Genomic DNA, 9727 nt, shown 5'->3' with positions numbered 1-9727 from the left:
AGTTCACTCTCCTGTGATGTGACCCTGTTCCCCTCACACACACACACACACACACACACACAACGCGTTACTCTGCTCTGCACAAAACTCCGCATTTGAAAAGTCAATAGCAAATACTTAAACTAGTAACAAAACATACTTACAGTCGCTGATTCAGAAGCGCCAGATTGTCATAGCAAAGTCGGAATTGACCCTTTTTTTTTTTTTAGAAATAGCCTTTGTGCACAGCCAGCCTTGTACTCGTCTAGGTTCAAAAAACTGTCGTCCATAAAAATGCGTTGCACAAATGCTGTTCTGTTGTAAATAAATCTTAACCAATGATTCCTAATTGCATCTACTTCCGGAAGGCCAAATAAAGTGCTTTTGCTTTTGCACTGAAACACACACCGTCTCCCTGACATGGCTGCATCAACACTGCTGTTCCTGAAACCACGCCTTCTTTCTTTGCGTGCACATTTGGGGGGCATTATGCTAATATTTCCACATAGTGACGTAGATATGTGGGGGTGTGTTAGAACGAGCCGTTTTAGGTAAGCGTGGTTGACTCTTAACTTTTATAAAGAATATCTCTTTGGATTTGAGACTTTAGTCTTTGCAACTTTACAGATCTTCTTTATGCACTAAGAGCTTGTAACACTTCAAAGAGAAAGGAAAACTTGAAATCGCATCATATGACCCCTTTAAGATCTGGGACATTCTTGCGCACTTACTTCCTGTCGCGCACACACGCTCTCAAGTGGCCAAGACCGCAAGTGTGGGTATTTGGACAAGGCAATGGGCCCTGTCCTAAATGGAACACTTCATGTGCACTTGCGGTCTTACGGACTTACAATGGCCTCTGCGTGCGCGTGCACGTTAAGTCCACGAGACCGTAGGGCAGGGTTCCTCAAATCTTGCCCTGGAGGGCCAATGCGCTGCAGAGTTTAGCTCCAACCCTGATCAAAGTCACCTACCTGTGATTTTCTAATGATCCCGAAGACATTGATTAGCATGCTCAGGTGTGTTTGATTAGGGTTAGAGCTAAACTCTGCAGGAAAGTGGATCTCGTGGGCCAGATTTGAGGATCCCTGCCGTAGAGTGTCCCATTTGTCATTTTAGCGTTCAGAAGAGTGCTCGCGAGCGCCCCCTTTGCGGCTGTTATGCGCCCTCGATCCGCACTTCTGCCGAGCCCGCACTGGGGCGAGCTCCACAGCAGACTTCTACCCGACAGTCAAAGCGGCATTAGGTCACGAAAGTGCGGACTCAGAGGAAGACCGCGAGGGTTTAGTGTTCCATTTGGGACAGGGCCAAGAACGCATATTGAGAAAGGCTCTTGTCTTCTCTATATGTGTCATTCCAATGCTAAAATTCAATGCTAGGCTAATCCACAGACCAATGCTATGTACATTACACACAAGCCCACCACTTTGGAAATTAGCCTATATTCCAGTTGCTTTCGATTCCTGATGCAAATGTAAGAGCTGAGAAGTTTTTTTAATCGAAAAGATTCTTTAAGTTATAGCGCCAGAGATTACTAGTAATTCCGTAGTACACATAGGCCATATTATTTTGTTATGTAGTGTCCTACATGTCTAAATGTAGCCTATATACCTCCTGAAATCAAAAAAGCATTGACGTTATTGTACTTATGAGGGATTAAGTGTCCACTCAAAACACAAAATACCTGCAGGGTTTATATAGCATATAGCAAGGTCAGTGTGTGGGTCATTTTGTTATGAGGCCAGATTCATTCATTCAATTCATGCGCTTCAGTTATCTTTTTGATTCTTGACGCATTAATAATGTCATGATACACAAGCAATCTGTTTGGCCTCAGATTGATTTTCTTCTCATATTTTCCTTGTGTTTTTGTTAGTCCCCACAAGTTTGAGAACATAGAAAGTTATCTGTGAAAATGTAATTGAAATCTGGAAATAAACATAAAGTTTATGGATTAAAAATAAATACAAAATGTTAAAATGAAATAAATGATAAAGAAATATTTATGAATGCACTATTTCTAGGTCGCTAAAATATCCAAACATGTTTATTTGTTAAATCTGGAAAAAGAAAAAAAACATCGATTTGTTTGTTAACATTGTGTTTCGTCGATTTTTTTGTATTTTTGGTCATTGTGGGTCATAGATATGTACACATATCTATATTGTGGGTAGGCAACATGTCAACAGAACAATACAACAGACTCTTTGGGTCCCCGTTACTACGGAAACATTCTATCCAATCAAAATAGCCAAGATAAACGTGCCAACTTTTCTACAGTGTTGCCAACTTAGCAATTTTGTTGCTAAATTTAGCAACTTTTCAGACTACCCTAGCTACTTTTTCTTCCAAAAGCACCTAGCAACAAATGTAGCTATTTTTAAACTTTATTTGGCTACTTTTAGCAACTTTTGATAAGTGACTCAAACAATAAAAAGGCACACATTTTCCATCTAAATTTCCCAAAAAGAGGAAACCAAAGATGCCTATGCAGTACACACATCACATGAATTAAGTTATTGCTATTTGCAATTGTTCAATTTGAAAATAATAATTATTTAATAATTGTTCATTTATGATACACCTTGTTGTACCTGTGATTGTTGATCAGTTAGGCACTGTAAGAAAAATTCCTAGAAAAATGGAAAAGGTAGGCTACTAGTAATTTTCCAGGACATTATCCGTTATTGTAACCCTTTAACCCGAAACACAAAATACAATGCGTAATTTAAAATGCAGGTGAAAACCTGTGAAGTCTTTTCTTAGAGTGTAGCATACTGACTAATACTTGCTTAAAACTATAATTGTTCAGAATGTGTAGTTTTACTAGTTTACTAGCTAATAAAAAAAAACTTGTAATCGTTCAAAAATGTGTGTGTAAAATAATTCAATGTTGTATATACAAATATTTATATTTTACCATTATATTATGCATTTATATTATTTTACGAACAAATCTAAATTAACATAAAAATATATTTTGTATATTTGGCACTGAGATTTGATGTAGTGACACAATGTTGCGACGTGATTACATAATGACGTCATCGCGCAACAAATCGACCTTCCTTTAGCAACTTCCCCTGAAAATTAGTTGGCAACAGTGATTTCAAAACGAAAATGTTATTGCAGCGACTAGCAGTTTGAAACACTGCTTTTTAACAGTATAGTGCTTGCAGATTGAAAGCGTACGTTGTGTTAACAGAGGAACAAATACCCTTAACAATCTCACTGAGAAGGTAACGATTGTACAGTTTTATCTCTCTACCGCACCCCACTTGATGCTTAGCAGATTTAGCACAGGAACTTCATAAGAGGCTAACACAGCGCTATGAATCTTCAGCAGGAACTTAGGTTGCACTTTTGCTTCGTTTCTGGGACAGGCTGTTTATGTCAGCTGCGTGACAACTGAGTCGATCTTTGTTTTTACAATATAATATATGAACATTATAATGAACATCAGTAAACAAAAACAAAAACCTCGAGAAATCACTGCTGCTCAAATAAACAAAACCGATGCACAGTTCGTTAGACCTTCAACTAATGGTTCTATAAGTGCATTATTGGTAGTTTATTAGTAGCATTTTGTATGTAAATAGTCGTTTTAGCTGGTAGATCGAGTTGTCTTGATCAGTTTCTTTCTTTTTAAGTGTTTTTTTTTAACAATGACAGAGAGTTACACAAGGTAACGTTAAGTTTAAACCGTTTTGAAGTAGACTGGAAATAGCTATCAAGTAATCATGATTCCTCGGATTTAAGAATTGGTTATTTTGCCTTGTTGAAATTAAATGAGTTATTTAAAGTTAGATATATGTAACATGTCCTCTTTCATTCTGTATTTCAGATGTCATCGGATGAAGGGGAACAAAATAGTCCAGTTTTACCAAGAGATTTAGACAGAGGCAGCTCTGTTTCCTCTGCACTTCAGGTGAGTTATCATATCCACCACCACAAAAGATATTTGACTTTCTGTAATTTTTGACAGTTTAATGGACACTTTAACGTTGTTCTCTTTCAAATGTTCAGGATGAGTATGAAGAACTTCTTCGGTATGCTGTTGTGACTCCTAAATATGAACCGAGTTTCCCATCACAGCCATTGAGCACAACTCAACTCTCCAAGAGTTTGCAGCACATGACTCTCAACCCCCTGCTGGTAGAACACTTACTAGCGTATAATGCATATTAATAATACTAACGTAGCATATAATAATGCTATGTAATTACAAATTGCAAACACTAATGTTGTAAGTAATTTTTGGGTTAAAAGGTCTGTAGATGTAAAGCAGTGATTGTGGGCTTGATATAGTGGGGTTGGCGCCCACTAGGGGATATCAACACACATCCAAAGGGGCTGAAAGAACAGCTAAAAATCTAGATGGAAGCTGAAATAATTTATTAATTTGTTCCCTTAACAACTGCGATTTTTATTTAGGGACCAGGGCTCTTAAGATTTCTTAAGCAACCTGGATATACTGAACGAGGGAAATTGTAAAAGTGCAATTTGTAGACATGGAAAAATTGAGGAAATGAATAAAATATTAAGTAATTTAAATGTTTTTTATAAAGCTCAACAATGTTTTATCAGGTAGAGATTGTTATTTGTGAGTAAAAAAAACCAAAAACCGTAATCGCATGTAAATGAGTCATGTCGATTTTGTGGTAATAAAAAGTGTAAACCATGAAGAACATTCTGTTATTGGAATTATGTAATTTAATTATTTTGATTATTTATAATAATTTTACTATATTGCCACACCTTGTTTCTGTAAATAAAAAATGAGCAGCTTTGTCATAACAGCAGAAGCGTCAGAAATATTTTGGGAGGCTTTCAAATTTGTCTTTGGCAATGGAGGGCCTTGTAGTCAAAAAGACTGAGAACCACTCTTTGTTTTCCTCTGTTTTATTTCAGATAATGACGGGCACGTAAACAACAGAGCCCTGTTGTCAACTCCGTCATTAGAAGAATCCAGACCACCAAGTCGCACATCTAAGGGTAACATCATGAAGCCATTTAAATCAGAATCTCTCAGCCCTCTTGCTTTCAAATGTGTCTCATCCGATCAGAATTTAGAGTTAGAACCGTTTTATAATATTGATGCTTCTACTTCAGGTGAGAGCCTGGCAGACAGGTCTGTGTCATCTGAGGAAAGAACAGCGAGGTCGCAGACTGGATCCGACAGATCAGGACAAAGCAGCCCTGATGCTCTGACCGCCGTCATGACTGAGATGTTCATCTCAGAGGAGAACCTGAACAAGATGGAGAACATTTTGGACACCTGGAGCACAAACCTTAAGGTTTGCTTTGCAATTATGTATTGTAAGTAGCAAGGTTATTGTAGTTAACCAAAAATAAAACCGTTAAAGAAAAAATCTAGATGTTCTAAGCAACATTTCTCATTTTCTTGATGTACTAAAATGACTAAACTAAAACTGAAATAAAATTAATAGAAATATACTGTATATTAGACATATTTAAAAGAAAAATAAAATAAAACCACACAACAAAATTATTAAAACTTTGAACTAAAATTAAAATGAAAACAAAAATTAAATAAAGTATAAACTATAATAGTATCTCAGTGACATAAAAAATAACACTGGTTAGTGTTTTGGTAAGTGTTTTGCTTCATAGTTCATACCATAATGCATTATAGGAACTGTTTCTTGGTCTGTGAGCAGAGTAATGTGATGATGGAGCTGAGGAAGTGGAAACTGGCCTTTGTGGAGCAGCACAGACTGGAGCTTAAGAAGGAGAGGGAGAGACATGCAGCCCATATGGCTGCTGTAAATGCTGAGATGGATGGTCTCAAAGACCTGCTCAACACCTACAAGATCTCTAACCAGAGAAAAGATGAGGTGCACACAGATGTTGAGACTGTCTTTTTTTTTTATCAGAGATGTTATTAATTGTAATTAATAGGCTGGCCCTGTAGTATGAAGCTAATAAACATTTGCTAAAATTACAGAGATATTGGTATTGAATATACAGCTTTGATATGCAGTAAATGGGGTGCAAAACATTATGATATGCAACACACAATTTGTAATTCAAAACACACATGCAGCTCTGAATCAATTTTCAACAGGCTGTAAGTCTCTGTTTTCCAGTCTGTCATCTCCTCTTTGGCCTTTGCCACCTGCAGGTGATAGTGAATCTGAGCAGGGCGGTTGACAGGCAGAGGGAGAAACTGGAGCTGACGAGGAGTTTCAACCAGTGGAGACTACAACAGTGTGCTGCCAGAGAGGAGGTGAGACGGGGCAGCTCAGACTGACAGCACACACATGCAGGGCAGATGTTTTTCAGGCGGTGTTGTTTACTCATGTCAGATTGATAACTTCAGACAGGCTTGGTGTTTTGTATTCATTTTCTCTTCTTGGAGAAATTGCAGTTTTCTGTCATCATTTACTCACTCTGTCTTTTCAGTTAAGTCTACTTCTGTAGAAATACCCTTATTTGTTGCCCATTGTTAATTTAATTTCTTTCTAACAGAAGGTGATTGATCATACACACATAGTCTTAAAATTTATGAAAACATATTTTTATTTATTTTGTACTCAAGATTTTAGCATAAGGACACTATTTACCTGGGCATATTGGGAATAATCAGTATATTTTACATGCCTAGTTGTGTTTTGGTAAATCTTCAACAAAGATTTTTTTTTTTTTTTAATTTATATACACAAACTATATACATTCAAAAGTTTGCGTACAATTTTCAACAATAAGAAATATTAGCATTTGAAAGCATATTATAATGATTTCTGAAGGATCGTGTGACATCGAAAACTGGAGTAATGACTGCTGATGTTGAATATTCAGCTTTGCCATCACAGGATTAAAAAAAAAAATCTAATTCAGCCTAAGAGACTTCTTTCAAAAACATTGCTTTTTTTTAAGTATAATATAAATGTTAATGGATTTCGGTGTGTTCCAGGCTCAGGGGGCCAGACTGGCCGAGCAGCACTGTCATTTGCAGCTCAAGAGGAAGGTGTGGGCAGGCTGGCACTCGCTCATCCAAAACAGGTGGCGGGAGCGTGTGGAGAGAGCATGCTGTGCCAGAGCAGGGGACGCCTGCATGCAGCTCTCTACAGACTATGAGGCCAAGATGGCACAGGTGAGTGGAGCCCATACCGCAATTTACTTCTTGGTGTGAGTGATTCCATGTTTAATAAGTTACTGGATGTGGACATAGCATGAGAGTTATGTGATTGTGTTTGTCAGCATGTAGAGGAGCTCCAGAAAGCTCAAGCTGAAATCCACAGGCTACACACAGAGCGAGAGCGCTATGAGGACTCTATGAAGAAAGCTTTCATGCGTGGGGTCTGTGCGCTCAACATCGAGGCCCTTAGCATGTTTAACACTGGAGAAGTGGGTAGACTGGACCGTGGTAAGATAATAGAGAGGTTCAGCTCAATTACATTGGCAATATTCACATTTATTAAGGCACGATGTACCAGTTTAACATGACTGATTGTTACATTATTGAAGTGTAGGTTATGACAGACAGATACTCAGATATTTCTCTTATGCAAAAAAAGGTTTGAATGTTACAAAACCTCTTCACATTAGTGTTAAAGACTGTGAATTTGACAAAAGGTCATTTCCAAAAAATTGAATACACCCTAGGCATGTCAGTTTATATGGCAACTAAATCAGAATGATTGTGGTAATGGCTTTCTAGCCTCTGGCTTTACTAATCAGAATGATTCCTGCATCATAATCAACCTTTTTCCCTTCTGTTGTCCCACGTGTAGCTCATACTGTATATACAATGAAATAAGCAGTAAAGGTAGACAAATGTTAAAGGTTGAAGTGTGTTGTTTTATATTTTTCTGTGTTAAAATACTTATTCCAAGGTGTGCAGACAACTATAAACCAGCCATTCATAGGTTTTGCCTGAACAAATGGCAGAAGGACAGTGTTTAAGAAACTTGTTTATTAAAAAAAAATTGCAATACTGTTTAGGGTTCACAATTGGTGCCAAAATTACACACTTCACCTGTAAATTCCCATGTAGACCAGGCTGTCAGCTTAACTGGCATCTTCAAGTTAACGTGTGCACGGTCAATACAAAAAAAAAATTGTCTTGTGAACAGAAAACTACTTTTTTCATTATGATTGCTTAAAACCTTTTTTTTCTCAACATCCTTTGCTGTCAGCATTAGAGAAGAAATGGAGAAAATAGTGCCCTGTTTTTTTTTTTTTTTTTGAGCCAATGAGCATCAGAGGGAGAGTGCGAGACAGAATTTGATATTAAAAGAATGAAATCGGATCTGAAACAATCATTCAAATTACTGCAGGGCTGTTAATGTCTTCATGTAGGTACCATATTCTTTTTTGTTTTGACAATATAATTTCCAAAGATCAAACCTTGTGCAGTATCATCAGTCTAGCCTTAATTAATTTTTTGTAGATGTTCCACTTCCAGGGGATGAGCCAAGTACCAGCTCAATGGTCAATCACCCTCCACGGACTGTCTCGTCATCACGGCTCAGTCCAATTATCATGGAAAGTCCAATACAGCTGGGCCCCTCCCACAGCGTTACAGAGAATGTAGAGGCGGTAAGACATGCAAGAAAAGATTCTTTGAACCCAGCAGTCATGTTTAGCACCATTGTTTTCATATTGATATACTCCATGTATGCGATGCTCTTAATTTCAGTATCAATCTTGATGAAGAATCAGTACGAGATTGCAGTGTTTTCTTTTTAGTGTTTTTACAGATGCCCTTTAATTGTCATAAGTCAACCTATAAAGTGCAACTTTGCATGGCCAATATTTATATATAGATCAACATTTTTTATTTATTTAGGACCAAATGTTTATATTTGCATTTTTGTGTTTTATTTCTGAGAATAGTGTCAGAATAATGCTTTTAAATTACTGTTTTTATTTATCTCTGTCGTTTCAGGAAGATTTTCTCTCTCAGCCTGATGTAAGCACGGGCCCAAGAGCAGAATCTCTTCTCTCAACCACGGTGGTGAATTCTTCCGGTCCACAAGGGGGCAATACAAGCTCCTTCAGACAGGTACCACATGTGACTGCAAGCATATTTATGAACTTTTATATCAGCCTGCTGAACCTGTTTCTAACCTGCTTTTTCAAATAGTTTGTGATAACATTTCTATATTTGTTTATTGAATGCTCTGAAAACGGCCTGCTTTTAATGGCATTGCTAAACTCTTCTTTAGGCGAGCACACGGATAGTAACAGCTGGCAAGCAAAAATCCTCTAAGACAGTGACCGCTCGTTTGACAGGACGGGCAGAGCATAACGAACGGGCCGCCCCCCTGCAGCCCTGCATGTCATGGGCGTGGCTCCTCCCATGAGTTCAGTTGTTGTAGAAAGACACCACCCTGTCACTCAGGTATCAAGAAACATCCCTAGAGATGTCGAAGTACATGAGTCGATAGCAAAACATCAAACATACTAATCAGGGATGTGATTCTTCCGGATTAAACCAGAATTCCGCTTTAATTTGCATGTGGGAACGCAATATTCGTCATTAGAATCGTTTATAAATCTGTTGTTGTTTACAAAGAGAAGATTCAGTGTCACCTGATCCTTCAGAAAACATTCTAATATGCTGATTTGCTGCTCAAGAAACATTTACTATTTATTATTATCAATGTTAAAGAGGTCATATGATGCGATTTCAAGTCTTCCTTTCTCTTTGGAGTGTTACAAGCTGATTGTGCATAGATAAGATCCCTGAAGTTGCAAAGACTAAAGTCTCAAAACCAAA

General features: G+C 37.7%; 1 pseudogene; it reads left to right on the top strand.

Moving 5' to 3' along the window:
- Positions 1 to 3093: 3093 nt before the first annotated feature.
- Positions 3094 to 9727, top strand: part of LOC107700084 (centrosomal protein POC5-like) — a 9780-nt pseudogene continuing 3146 nt past the window's right edge.

The sequence above is a fragment of the Sinocyclocheilus anshuiensis genome, unplaced genomic scaffold (genome assembly GCF_001515605.1).
Source record: "Sinocyclocheilus anshuiensis isolate Anshui unplaced genomic scaffold, SAMN03320099.WGS_v1.1 scaffold983, whole genome shotgun sequence".
In the NCBI taxonomy this organism is placed as follows: domain Eukaryota; kingdom Metazoa; phylum Chordata; class Actinopteri; order Cypriniformes; family Cyprinidae; genus Sinocyclocheilus; species Sinocyclocheilus anshuiensis.
Note: the sequence above shows the minus strand (reverse complement) of the source record. Positions and strands in the feature narration are given on the sequence as shown.